Source organism: Rhipicephalus microplus, chromosome X (assembly GCF_043290135.1).
Source record: "Rhipicephalus microplus isolate Deutch F79 chromosome X, USDA_Rmic, whole genome shotgun sequence".
NCBI lineage: Eukaryota > Metazoa > Arthropoda > Arachnida > Ixodida > Ixodidae > Rhipicephalus > Rhipicephalus microplus.
Window position 1 is genome coordinate 62,343,124 of NC_134710.1, and position 15,441 is coordinate 62,358,564.

The 15,441-nt window shown below is 43.0% G+C and overlaps 1 protein-coding gene across 3 annotated transcripts in view; it reads left to right on the plus strand.

The window, feature by feature from the left end:
- The window catches only part of LOC119176103 (uncharacterized), a 234,977-nt gene that overhangs the window by 72,313 nt on the left and 147,223 nt on the right, over positions 1-15,441 (plus strand). The window contains exon 1 of one of the 3 annotated variants that reach the window (XM_075876954.1): positions 14,948-15,062. The exons of the other annotated variants lie outside the window; for them this stretch is intronic. The gene's annotated coding sequence lies outside the window, so the exon portion shown is untranslated. Of the gene's footprint in view, positions 1-14,947; positions 15,063-15,441 lie in introns of those variants that run through there. 3 annotated transcript variants of the gene reach the window in all.

Genomic DNA, 15,441 nt, shown 5'->3' on the forward strand with positions numbered 1-15,441 from the left:
GCCAAACGCCGCCATCGCCACCACCACCACTGGCACCCTACCTGTCTCCTCTTGGCCAGTGCCTCAAAGCCAGGAAAACGGACGTTTGGCACGCCCCTAACAGCGGCCTGCTATGATACCACTCAGGGGAGGCCGGCCACACCTACCGACGCTGGCAGTACCGACAGACCGGCGCTCCGGGAATTCGCCGTCAACGTGCCACGTTTGCATCTGGGTGAAAAACCTCGTGACATCGCTGATTACAACACGGGAACACGGTGACAAGACCGACAACCACACCGTGACCCGTCGCCCGGCGGCTACAACTCACCGCACCGCCGGCCCTATACTGAACCAGTCCATGGCTGGTCACCTGGCCTGCATCCTTCGGAAAACTAAGGGCAGCAACCGATGGAGGGGTGGTTGCTGTATGACGAAATACCGAAGACCCTCCGCCACTGACTACGATGCCACGACGAAACCTTCAGAAGACGGTAGTATCCCGACCTAGTTGTGACATCAGAACCTCACGTACCGAAGACGACGTAATGACGCAACACGGAAGCACCGGAACAAGACGACCAGACGCCACGACCCAACTGCAACGCAAGACGACAAACTAGCGACCTCGACGTTCATATCGACGGCCACAATGTGACAGCTCTGGTCGACACCGGAGCTGAATATTCCGTCATCAGCGGAGCGTTTGCTACAAAGTTGAAGAAAGTGAAGACCGCGTGAGAAGGCCCTGAGATCCAGACAGCTGGAGGTCACTAAGTAACGTCGGCAGGAATCTGCACAGCGAGTCTCAGTTAACAACTGAATTTACCCCGAAAGCTTTGTGGTCCTACGACGTTGCTCCAGAGACATCATTCTTGGTATGTACTTCTTGGACCTTCACGGTGCTGTCATGAGCCTCAGATCAAAGTCGATAACGCTATCGACATAAAAGCACTAGCGCTGCACACGCGATCAGGAAAGCACGCCTTGAATGTGCTGGAAGAAGAAATCACCATTCCTCCTCGCTCCAGCGTCGTCATTTCCGTCGGCACGCAGATAGCAACAAACATGCAAGCCGTCGTTGAAGGTGACCAGTACCTGTAGATCAACCGCGAAATTTGTGTTCCCAGAGGAATGGCCAAACTGCGAGGAGGGAGAGCTATGGTGATGCTTTCGAACTTCAGCAACTCATACAAGCACGTGAGCAAAGGCACCATGGTCGCCTACATCAAAGACATAGTGGAAGCCAGCAACGCTTTCACCATCGCCGAGTCTACCGAATTGCCTACGACGATCCAAGCTTGTCAACTATCTTTCGACGTTAACGCAAGCCTTTTGAAGAGCAGCTCATAGCTCTGCTCCGACAATACAAGAAGTGTTTTTTATCTTCGTTGAAAATTTGAAAGATCTCGGACGCAAAACATCGAATCATAACATAAGAGAGTGCCAGGCCACACCGTCAGAGCCCCTACAGAATGTCGACGCGAGAACACGGCGTCATAAAGAAGTAGGTCGACGAAATGCTATACGACGACCTTATCCAGCCTTCAAAGAGTACATGGGCATCACCCGTTGTGTTAGTCAAGAAGAAGGACGGAACTTTACCCTTCTGCTTCCACTTTCGCCGCCTGAACAAGATCACGAAAAAAACGTGTATTCTCTCACCCGGATGGACGACGGCCTGGATCGAGTTCACAATGTGAGGTACTTTTCATCGATGGACCTCAAGACCGACTATTGGCAGATTGCAGTCGACGAGAGCCTTCATTACACCGGATGGCCTATTCGAGTCCAAGGTCATACCCTCTGGTCTATGCTCGGCACCTGCGACTTTCCAACGTGTTATGGATTCAGCACTGACCAGCTTAAAGTGGCAGACTAGCCTTGTGTACCTGGACGAGGTCGTGGTGTTTTCCTCGAACTTCGAGGAACACCGTCGGTGCCTTGAAGCTGTACTGCAAGCTATCAAGAACTCTGTACTCACCCTGAAGGTACAAAAGAGCCGCTTTGCATACGAGGAGCTCTTGTTCCTGGGTCATATCATCAGCAAGTCCGGTATTCGTTTCAGCCCGCAGAAAACAGCTTCCTTTGCCAACTTCCCACCACCAACCGACAAGAAGGCCGTGCGTCAATTTCTTGGCCTATGCGCCTAATACAGGTGGTTCATCAAAAACTTCGCCCGCGATGCAGAGGCACTCACTAACCTTACCAGGACAGACATAGAGTTTAAGTGGCAAACTCAACAAGAGGAAGCATTCCAGGAACTGAAACGATGTCTGCAGACGCCTCCGCTACTTGCGCATTTCGATGAATTATCTGAGACAGATATACAGACCGACGCAAGCAATGTGGGACTCGGCGCTGTTCTTTTACAGAAGACTAAGGGACTGGAAAGAGTCATCAGCTGCGCTAGCCGGTCGCCATCAAAGGCAGAGGCCAACTATTCCACAACAGAAAAGGAGTGCCTTGTACTTATCTGGGCTACGTCGAAGTTCTGCCCCTACCTTTACGGCAGGCCTTTCAAAGTTGTGAGCTTTCACCACGCCTTGCGTTGGCTAGCTAACTTGTACGACCCTTCAGGTCGCCTTGCATTGTGGAGCCTGAGACTTCAGAAATTTAACATTACCTTCGCTTACGATTCTGGAAGAAAACACTCTGACGCCGACTGCCTGTCACGTGCCGCCGTCGAACCACTGCTGAAGGGCGACCCTGACGACGACTGCTTCCTAGGAACCTTAAGTGCCGACGACTTCGCCGAGCGACAACAAGCTGACCCTTAACTCGGGAGCCTTGTAGAATACATCAAGGGCAAGGCCGCCGTTCTTCTAAAAGTATTCAAACGAGGAGTTAAATCGCTTTTTTTATCAAATGGTTTTCTTCTGATGAAAAAAATTCTAGCCACTTCGGGCCAACTACCTCGTCGTAGTACTTCAGCGTTACGTCCAAAAGTTTTAGATGCTGTACACGACGACCCGACCACTGGACACTCGCTCGCTGGATTCCGTGCTGACCGGTTGTGCCCTCGCGATCTCCGACGACAGTGTAGCTCAGGCCGACTGGGTTGGTCCAACGCCACCTCCTGACGCTGGTCCCCGACGACGACGACAGCGTAGCTCTGGCCGACTGGATTAGCCCTACGCCATCTTCGCTTGCCGACAAGAGCTTTTGCCAGTGGTGCACCGTCATCGGACTTGTGTGACCGTGTTCATCTTTTCTATCTTCTCTTTACTTCCGTTGTTTTCTTTCCCTGCGCCTCTCTCTCTCTCTCTCTCTCTCTCTCTCTCTCTCTATATATATATATATATATATATATATATATATATATATATATATATATATATATATATATACCTTTTAATTTTTAATCCCTCCTTACCCCCATCCCTTGTGAGCTACTGTTGAGGTTCGCACCAGATGCGGACAGTTACGGGGCTCACTTTTCTTTTCCTTTACATAATCAGATAACCTTGGTGTTTCCCGTACGCTCGCCAGAATACAGAAGTATTACTGTCAACGCCTTTCCGCCGACGTCACTCGTTATGTGAAGACATGGCGGGACTGCCAACGACGAAAGACACCACCGACTAGGCCAGCCAAACTTCTCCAGCCTATCGAGCTACCTCACTAGCCCTTCCCGCAAATTGGCATAGACTTTTTGGGGTCATTCCCAACGTCAAACTCCGGGAACAAATGGATCGTCGTGGCTACCGACTACCTCACGCGCTACACTGAGACAAGGGCCTTTCCCAAAGGCAGTGCAGTCGAGGTGACAGTTATTCGTCCAAACCATTGTCCTGCGTCACGGAGCCCCACAGGTCATAATTACTGATAGAGGTACGGCCTTTACGGCGGACCTAACTGAGGTAACTCACAACAAGGAAGATGATCTATCTATTTCTCTAGATACGTTTTCTTTTTCTTTCGACGTAATAATGATTACGGAAACTTGGTATACTTCAGACGACGAGATTTACAAGCGAGGTGGTTATAATACTTTCTTTCTTAACAGAACAAAGAAAAAAGGCGGTGGCCTCATGGTTCTAGTGAAAAACTGCATAGACGCTCAAATAATGCCACAATTTTCTTATGTCAGTGCTGACATTGAGTGCTTAACTTTGACTACACGTAATTACGTATATGCTGTCATGTACAGACCACCCGATTCATCTGTGAATACATTTATTAGTAGCCTTGAAGAATTATTAAATTATGTAAATGACAACAATTTAAAACTTATTCTTGGCGGTGACCTTAATATCAACATACTGGAGTCGTCTGCTGTCGCAATTACATTTGTGTCTACGGTCAAGTCGAGTGGCTACGATATAGCAACGGAAACTACCACACGTATCGCACCTACCTCAGAAACGTTAATCGATCTATTTATTACTATCGTAAAGAAAGATAACGTAGAGACTGAAGTAATATGTTGTGACACCAGCGACCACTTTGCACTCTACTTTGTTACGGAGAGTGCAATCAACAAGTCCCAAACACTGCCCGCTAGAACAGTTCAAAATATCAGACCTCACACTTTAACAGCATTCAGCAGAAGCCTTTCCCAAACAGACTGGGTTGCCACTCAGAAACTGCAGATTTAGCCTATGAAACATTTTTGATTATATTTAAAAAAGTCTATTTTAGACACTTTAAAGAAAAAGTTCTACAGAAATGCCGTAGAAGTCGCAAACCATGGATCAATCGCGAGTGTTCAAGAATGATCGAAAAGAAGTCAAAGTTATTGAGAAGGTTTTTAAAAACTGAGGATGCTTCAGACTTAACCGCATTTAAAGAATACCGCTATAAGGCGAACGCCTTCATCAAGAAAGAAAAAAGAAATTACTTAAATCAACAATTCCATGCAGACAACTGCAAAGGGAGTGCAGAACTGTGGAAGAAACTTAACGCTTTGCTTCACAGGACACCGATCTCTCCTGGGGTTACTAAATAAATATAGATGGTCAAGCGGTTACAGATTTAGAGCTCGCAGAAAGATTTAATCATTTCCTCACAAACGTTGCACAGCCGACGCAAACAGCGCAGACAGCTATAACTTACACAATGACAATACAGACAAAGAACATCTTTCTTCGACCAACCGATGATCAAGAAAGAGTTTCAATTTTTTCCACGCTAAAACAGAGCAGTGCTCGTGACATAGATGGTATTCAGATTTCCCCTATCAAACATGCAATCGATATCATAGCTCCCGTGCTCTCTCACATTTATAATTTGTCCCTATCAACAGGCTGTTTCCCAAAACAAATGCAAACGTCCGTTGTCAGCGTGTTATGTAAGAAAGGAGACAAGAATGATCTTACGAACTATCGGCTAATTTCTATATCACCCATATTTTCAAAAGGCTTGGAGAAAATTATTTTTAAAAGACTCATGAATTTTTGTATGAAGTTTAACATAATATCTCAATCTCAGAATGGTTTTATGAAGGGCAGGTCGACGCAGACTGCTTTACTAGCTCAGAAAAAAATAATCCTTAAATCGTTTGAGAGTAAAGAACTTTGCATTGTTGTTTTTATAGATTTTTCTAAGGCTTTCGACCGTCTCTGTCATCATACTTTATTTGAAAAATTGGAAATATATGGTGTTCGCGGCATTCCACTTTCCCTCTTGAAATCTTACTTTAAGTACCGCCCACAATGGGTAAAAATTAAGGATTCATTTTCTTCTCTCCAAGCAATAACCACAGGGGTTCCGCAAGGTAGCATTCTAGGACCACTGCTTTTTAACCTATACATAAATGACATTGTCAAGGTCAGTGACAAACCTAAATACATAATATACGCGAATGACACCAGCATTTTCTTTACAGGTAACGACATGACTGCCATGAACACACTTATAAACACTACGTTAGAAACATAAACACATGGAGTGAACGAAATTTATTACTCATTATTGCAACAAAAACAAAAGCTGTAGTTTTTCATTCGCGGAGACAGATTTCCTTAGACAATAGATTACGTATAGGTAGCGCGGCTGTTGAAATTGTAGAAACCATTAAAACTTTAGGAGTACATTTTAATTGCACAATGTCGTGAGATCCTGCGATTAATAATCTAATTACCAACCTATAAAATTGTGTGGGCATACTTGCACGAATGCGTTATTTTCTTCCAGTTTCTGTTAAACTAACACTTTATAACAGCTTGTTTTTGTCGCATGTAAATAATTGTCTTTTGGTATGGGCAAGTACGACAGCAACCAACATAAGTAAAATATACTGACTACAAAAAAAAACGATCATGTTTATAGCAAATGTCGACTACTATGCACACACTGATGAACTGTTTCAGCGCTATAATATTGCCCAATTCACAAATTTTACGAGTATTCCCTAGCAATAAGATACAAGCAATCTCTTTTTCATAACAATCGTGCCGTCTTAGATATCTCTGTACTGGAAACGCATGCTATTCCGTACCCTACTCGTCACCAACAACACTGGGACCTTCCATTCTGTAGAAGAAATTTTGAGCGACAAATGTTGCGTTTTAGAGTTCCTTTGTTATTAAATAAATTACTGGAGGCAAAAATAATCCTTGAGAAATGCAGTGCACGTGACATTAGGGAAGTGCTTTTATCGTGAAAATCGCGAAAATGGTGGTCCAGGCATTCATGAAACTGTCTATATATATATATATATATATATATATATATATATATATATATATATATATATATATATATATATATATATATATATATATGTATATATATATATATATATATATACATATATGTATATATATATATATATTTATATATATATATATATATATATATATATATATATATGGGATATGGCACAACGGGAGCGTTGTCAACAAGGATAAATATATTTATTTCCCAACAGTTTCGGGAGGGGACCTCCCTTCATCAGGGGATGAGTTATACTGACATGAACTTCCTTGCTGCCGCGTCCCTCTCGCCTTGAAAGACGTTTGCGAGAGTGAGAAGGAACTGGAAGAAGGAAAAAAAAGAGAGAAAAAAGACGAAAAAAGAAAGAAAGTAAAAAACAGGAAGAACCACTGTCAACACTGACAACGAAGCCAACTGTCCGTCTACATCCACCTACGGTTCAGACGGACAGTTGGCTTCGTTCTCAGTGTTGACAGTGGTTCTTCCTGTTTTTTACTTTCTTTCTTTTTTCGTCTTTTTTCTCTCTTTTTTTTCCTTCTTCCAGTTCCCTCTCACTCTCGCAAACGTCTTTCAAGGCGAGAGGGACGCGGCAGCAAGGAAGTTCATGTCAGTATAACTCATCCCCTGATGAAGGGAGGTCCCCTCCCGAAACTGTTGGGAAATAAATATATTTATCCTTGTTGACAACGCTCCCGTTGTGCCATATCCCATACCTTCTCGAAGACTAACTGGCCCATTGAATTATTACTCCCACTATATATATATATATATATATATATATATATATATATATATATATATATATATATATATATATATATATATATATATATATATATATATTTATTTATTTATTTATTTATATATGTGTGTGTATATTTATGTATATGTGTATGTGTGTACACGCAATTTCTACGCATATTATTGTCGTTATATATATAGTATTTTGTATTCTGTCATATTTTGCATTGTACTTCGGAATTTGAGCCGAAGGAAACTACTTACGCATATTAGTCTCTGTACATAGCATTACTGTACGTGCATCTTCCGACTTGTACTGCGCCAAACATCTCATGGCCTATGTTCATTGCCTATATGTTCATAGCCTATGTTTCTTCACCCATGTCCACGTTGCTTGCCATGTATTAGGGAGGCTCGGGTTCTCCTCAAGTGACAAAGCGTCACTTTTCTCCCGAGCCTGCCCTCATCCTTGGGATGAAATAAAATTGAATTGAATTGAATTGAATCCTGGGGTACAGCCAAGACGTACGGCCAGACAAGTCACCGCCGGACCACTGTCTATCAGCCCCAGACCAATTGCCTCACCAAGCGTCTTAATAACACCATCGCCGACATGCTGGCCACGTACGTTAACGTCGAACACAAGACGTGGGATGACATCCTTCCGCACGTGACCTTAGCATACAACACTACCGTTCAAGAAACGACGCAAATGATGCCGTACAAACTGGTCTATGGAAGGACCTCGGCAACAACGCTTGACGCCATGTTACCAAATGTCACCGATGAAAAAAGCGTTGATGTCAGCCAGTACCTTCAGCGCACCGAAGAGGTCCGACAACTCGCCCGCCAACAGACAACGGATAGCCGCCGTTACAATCTTCGACGATATGCTTCTTAGAATACCAGCCCAGTGAAAGTGTTTGGGTATAGACGCAGATACGCCGACGTAGACTCAGTGGAAAACTTCTGCAGCAGTACTTCGAACCACAAAGGATAGTACAATCTCTCGGCCCACTCGATTACGAGGTTGTCCCCGACGGCATCACGAACCCTCAGCGGCACCGATCGTGACCTGAAGTCATCCATGTCGTGCGCATCAAGCCGTTTCATGCGCGTTAGCAAGCTGAAACAGTGTATTTTGTTGTTGTTGCTATTGCTGTATTGCAGTTTATTGCTTGTACTTTCTTGCATTATTTTTGTACATTTGTCTTTTGTTAAAGCATTGGGAGGATGCCTTTTTCAGAGGGGGGCAATTCCACGTTCCTTTCCTCAAGTTTTCTTATCACCCCTTTAAACTACGTTCAGCGCAAATCATGCCTATGATGTTCGAGAAGCTTCAAGGATTTGATTGATTGATATGTGGGATTTAACGTCCCAAAAGCACGATATGATTATGAGAGACGCCATAGTGGAGGTTCCGGAAATTTCGACCACCTGGGGTTCTTTAACGTGCACCCAAATCTGAGCACACGGGCCTACAACATTTCCGCCTCCATCGAAAATGCAGCCACCGCCGCCGGGATTTGACCCGTGACCTACGGGTCAGCAGCCGAGTACCTTAGCCACTAGACCACCGTGGTGGGCGAAAGCTTCGAGGCTTTAGTAGATCGTTTTGTTAAGATTACGCCCACTTCGAAAACGTCACAGATTATTTGGGAACCTACGTCGCCACTAGCGATAACGCTAGAACATTCGATGGCAAGAGTATGAATGCCGACACGCTTCGCTGCTTGTCAGTTGATCGACGACCGGCGCTCTGCCCGCCGCTATTAGTGTGCCAGTGTCTTGCTGTAATCTGACATTTCTTTTACGCAGCCACAAGTTTGGCCAATTAAATAAACACTTTTCATTTGGACAAGCCGTCTCTACCATCGTGCTTCGGCTGCTTTTACGAAAGGACCACACTGCTCCCACACGAAGAAGTATGAATTGTGTCAGCTGTTCGCGCTCACCCGAAAGTATGCGTTTTCGTTCGTTTCGTAAGTCTCCCTTTCGGTTTCTTACTATGTATGCTCTTTTCGTGCGTATTTTTTGGTTGGGGTGTGTGCTGCATGTGTCGAGCTGCTTGCAGTTTTTTGGCGTGACTGCAGCATTCATTCCTTCGCCCTCGTGGTGAAACAATGCACGATGAATGTTCAACAAGCTTTGCGAGGACGCGCTTCACGTTTGTGTTATGCCGATTCTTAAAAATGGAGACGAACAGCGTTTTTAATGCAAAGTAGTACCATCAGTATTTTTTATTCTTGTCTAAATAGTTGTCTATCTGTCGTACTTCGGAGGAAAACTGACAACAAGTGCATATGTGGCCATTGACGTCAAGCTCAAGAATAATGTTATAGCCTTCCATAAAACAGAAGCTGCTAAGAGTAAAAACAGAGTGGCTAGTGACAGATGCAAAACCTTTTCGAAAAATTTACCAACTTCCCGAGATAAGTTGGTCATGCTCCCTTCTCTCTTTTTTCTCTCTGCAATCTTCCCTTTATTGCAAAATCGAAGTAAATTCAAAACGTTAGTAATGGCAAAAAAAGAAGGAGGGGGGCTTCAGTAGGCAGGAAAGGCCTGGGATAACTACCATCTAATTAATCCTTAGAAATGGTGGAACGTATGCACTCAATTATTACATTTGGGGGCTTGTTATTAGAGTGATCATATCTGTGCGTTAGTTTTGTCTTCAAAGCAGTGCAAAGAACAATACAGGGGCATTAGCCATATATATATATATATATATATATATATATATATATATATATATATATATATATATATATATATACTACGCTGCCCTAACATAACTTCCTTCAACATTCTGATCGTGAAAGTTTTTCAGCTGGGGCTTTGAAAGACATTTCCAATGAAGGAAGGTATACCCCATTTTTAATTAGAAAGTCGTCGAGAAATTTCTTGGGCGATAAATCTGCGTTACTTTTGTTTTTATTTTTCAAATTAGGCTCTGGTTTAGATCTTTTGCCATCGAGCGCGAACAGCTTTTATTCCGTGTAATACCGCATGCATGTGCCAAAGGTTCTCCTTTCCCATGCGGCTCTATGCCACTCCACGTGTACTGATTTTTGGCAATACAGGAGTGGCATTTTCTTCTTTTCCCCCTTCTCTCTCTTTATGCAAATGCAGCGGGAACTGCTAATTGAAGCTCCGATTGTTTGTCCCATCTGCCGCGTCCTGAAGATCACGCTCCAAACAGCCTGAACCAGCCAAAGGACAAACTTTGCTAGTAGAGCCATGATTGTCGTCAGCTCATATGGCAGACAGCCGAGCGGGCCGCCATTGTAATGAACCGAGGCACTCGGCTCGCTCTGGAAGAGTGGGAATGCGTAATTGTTATTAACTTGGAGCAATCCGTTCTTACGGTCCTAGTATAGCAAACACGGATGTGTGTACACTGCAGTCTTACTGCGGTGGATGGCGAAAGTGTATAAATATATATATATATATATATATATATATATATATATATATATATATATATATATATATATATATATATATATATATATAAATATAAATATATATATATATATATATATATATATATATATATATATATATATATATATATATATATATATATATATATATATAATGAAGAAGAAAACCAGCATCTTCCTTTCTTCGCCTCAAATACAGCAACCAGGGTCAAACACTTCAACCAAAAAATAAATAGTGGCCAATCCCGCACGCTATGGAAATTTTTTTAATGCAAAGCAGTCGGCGAGTAGCCATCTATGCCGCACATTTTTCTTTCCTTTGACCGAAGCGTTACAAGGTGTATTGACGTCATTGAGTAGACTAGGCAGTTTATGATGATCGGCTTAACGAGCACATCGAGTCCATTTGCTTCTAAAAGGTGGCTCGTTGTCCGATGGGTCGGTACTGAAGTTATAGCGCAGAAATAAGTTTTAGGCAAACGAAGTGCACACTACGGTGCAATGCTGTGTATATCACAAGTAGTGTTCGTTCGCGTATTCTTCTGGGGTCGAGAAACACTTCTATTCAGCTTCCTAGATCCTTGGTGTATATACGTAATGTTTATGAACAAGCACTACTACCGCAAGTGATGTTAGGCGTAACTCTATGTGTAATAAATTTGCTAGAAATTTATACCACGTGGTTACAAGCTGAGGGTCCGTTGTTCGAGCAGATTCGCAATGGTTTCTCTGCTGCATTAGAAACGGCATGCATTTTTCTTAACAATGTGTGTGGCCAAGCTGGTTTGTACTCCACGACCAACTACGCCTACGCTAAATCTATTAGACAAAAGACGAAATGGACACAATATTTCTCTCATGTAGCCCCCTTAATTACCAAAGTCTTCTCAACATTCCTATACGACTTTGAATCACATGACCAGGAATTGGGGACTTGTGCGCGTAACGCCATTTAGCGATAGCGGTGGCCGTTCGCAACTGAATGAGAAATAGACGAAAAACGTAATGTCTCACGAAAAAAGCTACTTATGAAAAATGACTCGAAGTTCTGTACAGCTGAAACTTATTTGACCATTCCGTTAAAACTGCATTTGCCGACCAAGAAACCACGTGGCTTATCAGAATGTTTATTATTTTACAGTATATCTCGATATGTTACTCATGGGTGGTGTTCTCTTGTCCTGGGAAGCCAAATGCTTTGTTGTGTGATATTGCAGTTTCACCAAAACGTCGCAGTAGGTTTCTGCTGTATTGAATCAGGAGTCATTTTGATAATTACCTTTTTTCAAGAGATACTTTTTTCGCCCATTTCTCAATCTGTTATGACAGGATGCCGTTCAGTCTGTCAGTCAAAGAACATTACCCCGGACGCCATTGCTCCTACCGGGAGATGGCGCACCGTACAGATGCCTCACATCATCATAATCATCATCATTATATTCATCATCATCATAATCATCATCATCATCATCACAACCAAAATCCTGGGAACGCCATTGGCCATTACATCGTTGCGACAATTGTAATACTATAAGAACTAGCAGTAACCCAGATGCCACCCCAACGGTAATGACAGAAGTCAGAAAAGCTTTGAAGAGCCTGCAAAGAGGCAAGGCTGCTGGTGAGGATCTGGTCACATCAGATCTGCTGACAAATGGAGGACAGATTGTGTTAGAAAAACTAGCCACCCTGTTTACAAGGTGTCTCCTGACGGGAAGAGTACCAGAGTCTTAGAAGAATGCTAACATCATCTTAATACATAAGAAAGGAGATGACAAGGACTTGAAGAATAAGAGGCCGATCAGCTTGCTCTCTGTAGTAAACAAGCTATTTACAAAGGTAATTGCTAACAGTGTAAAGAAAACATTAGAATTCAATCAACCAAAGGAACAAGCAGGATTTCGAAAAGACTACTCAACAATCGACCACATTCATACTATCATTCAGGTAACAGAAAAATGCTCAGAATATAACCAAACACTATACATAGCCTTCATAGATTACGAGAAGGCGTTTGATTCAGTAGAAAAATCAGCCGTCATGCAGACCCTGCGAAATCAGGTCGTCGATGAAATATATATAAACATCCTGCAAGAAATCTACAAGGGATCAACTGCTACCATATGCTTCATAAAGAAAGCGACAAAACACCAATTAAGAAGGGTGTAAGGCAGGCCCACACAATCTCCCCAATGCTATTTACCGCGTGCTTACAGGAGGTTTTAAGAAGCCTATAATGGGAACAGTTAGGAATAAGAGTTAATGGATAGTATACCTTAGTAACCTGCGCTTCGCCAATGACATTGCATTGCTGAGTAACTCAGGGAACGAATTGCAACTCATGATTACGGAGTTAGACAGGAAGAGCAGAAAGGTGGGTCTTAAAATTAATCTGCAGAAAACGAAAGTAATGTACAACAGCCTCGGAAGAGAGTAGCGCTTCGAGATAGGTAATAGTGCTCTTCAAGTTGTGAAAGACTATGTCTACTTAGGGCAGGTAATAACCGCAGAGCCGAACCACGAGATTGAAGTAACTGGAAGAATAAGAAGGGGGTGGAGCACATTCGGCAAGCACTCTCAAATTATGGCAGGTAGATTGCCAGTATCCCTCAAGAGGAAGGTATATAGCAGCTGTATCTTGCTGGTACTTAGCTACGGAGCTGAAACCTGGAGACTTACAAAGAGGGTTCAGCTTAAATTGAGGACGACGCAGCGAGCAACGGAAAGAAAAATGATAGGTGTAACTTTAAGAGACAAGAAGAGAGCAGAGTGGATTAGGGGACACACGGGGGTTAAGGATATAAAAGTCAAAATACAGAAGAAGAAATGGACATGGGCCGGGCATGTAGCGCGTAGACAGGATAACCACTGGTCATTAAGGGTAACAAACTGGATTCCCAGAGAAGGGAAGTGGGTTAGGGGGAGACAGAAGGTTAGGTGGGCAGATGAGATTAAGAAGTTTGCGGGTATAAATTGGCCGCAGCAAGCAACTGAGTTAACCGGCGGAACATGAAAGAGGCCTTTGTCCTGCAGTAGACGAAGTCAGGCTGATGATGATGATGATGATGATGATGATTCGTGTTAGTCGCGCACGCATGTCCTCCGCGCCAGTTTACTCACATATTACGTTAAGGAGATGGCTACTAGAGCGCCCAGATAGATAGATGCGCTGGAGTTATTTTTATACTCACAATTTCCTAAAAACTATGCATCTTACAACCAATACGTTTATAATTAGTTAAGTTACAGCGCAGCTATATATCATGGAAACATTTCGTATTAACCATCTGTGGAAAGAAAAGAGGTGCGACAGCGACCGCATGAAAGTAAGTTTACTTGGCAAAGAGACGGTTTAGTTGCGCAGGAAAGAAGAAAGGTATTCGTTATTTCTTGGAGACCGCCGCCACGAAGTTTCTGTTGACCCGCGGGCAACATTTCGGCCTTGGTGAAGCGCATGTTAAAAATGAGAACCAGAATGAAGGAAAATTATTTCAGGATCTTGAGGGGCAGGTTGCCTGCTGGAGAAAATTAGAACAGTGTTGCGAAATGTTTCCCAAATTAGTATTCCATGCTATACGAACCTGCAAGAAAACAAACTAGAAAGTTTCAACGTATAATGCGTAGCATTATATATTTCTACTCGCATGCAGTATTTCCACAGAACGTAGATTTTTTTTTCATTGCAAGTAATATATTGGGCTTTTGTTTCTTTTGTCTTCCAGAGTGCACCGAATTGCGAAAAAGCTAAAAGCCACGTGGCTCGGATGCTCGTTTGACGAAAAGGTCGATTTGAGCTGGAAGTCATTAGCTTTTTGGTCACCTTCTGCGCACGTATACGAATCGTTAAGAGAAGCTTTGCGAGGTAGAAATGTCCCTATTAGTCAAAACTCCATACCCCTAATGGCCCACCACTTGCGAATATATCGTATGCGTTGAGCCGGGGGGCAGCTGGAGAGATCATGAGTAGCCTTTTTTGTTTCATTTTCATAAAAGTGGCAAAACATTCGAACAAAATCAGTGAAATTAGACGAACGAAATAAAAAGAAAAAGCGTACTCCAGCGGGCGCAAACACTAACACATACAAAATGTCTACGAAACGTAAGAGCAAACGGGAGTCATGGGCATATAGGATCGTATACATATAGCATAGTGCTAGTCTGCATACTAATAACTCAGAGTCGTCGCAATGCACATCTTCATACGGGAAACGGACAGCGTAGAAAGCGTTTTCGTGAGTACGTGCGTTCTCGTCACCTTAAAAACGCTTCGTCATGTCGTCTTTTCTTCTGTGCAAAACTTCTTAATGCATATAATCTATCTCTCCGGCACTCTTATAGTCAACCGAAAACGGTGATATTTACATATAAAGCATAGCTCTTTGTGGTTGTGAACATCAGATCTGTCGAATCCAAATGGGACTGCCTTGCTACTCCACTCTTCGATATATTGTGTCTAAAGCCGCATAAGAAAGGCGGCTCGTTAGCAATCGTTCGTTGCTTTATTATACTATACGGTTGTGTTGCCACCTATTGTCATGATTTTTGTTCCTTCCTGTTTAAATAGCCGCCAAAAACTCTGTGCTCTATGTGCAGCTCAAGAAGCGGCCGTATCCGA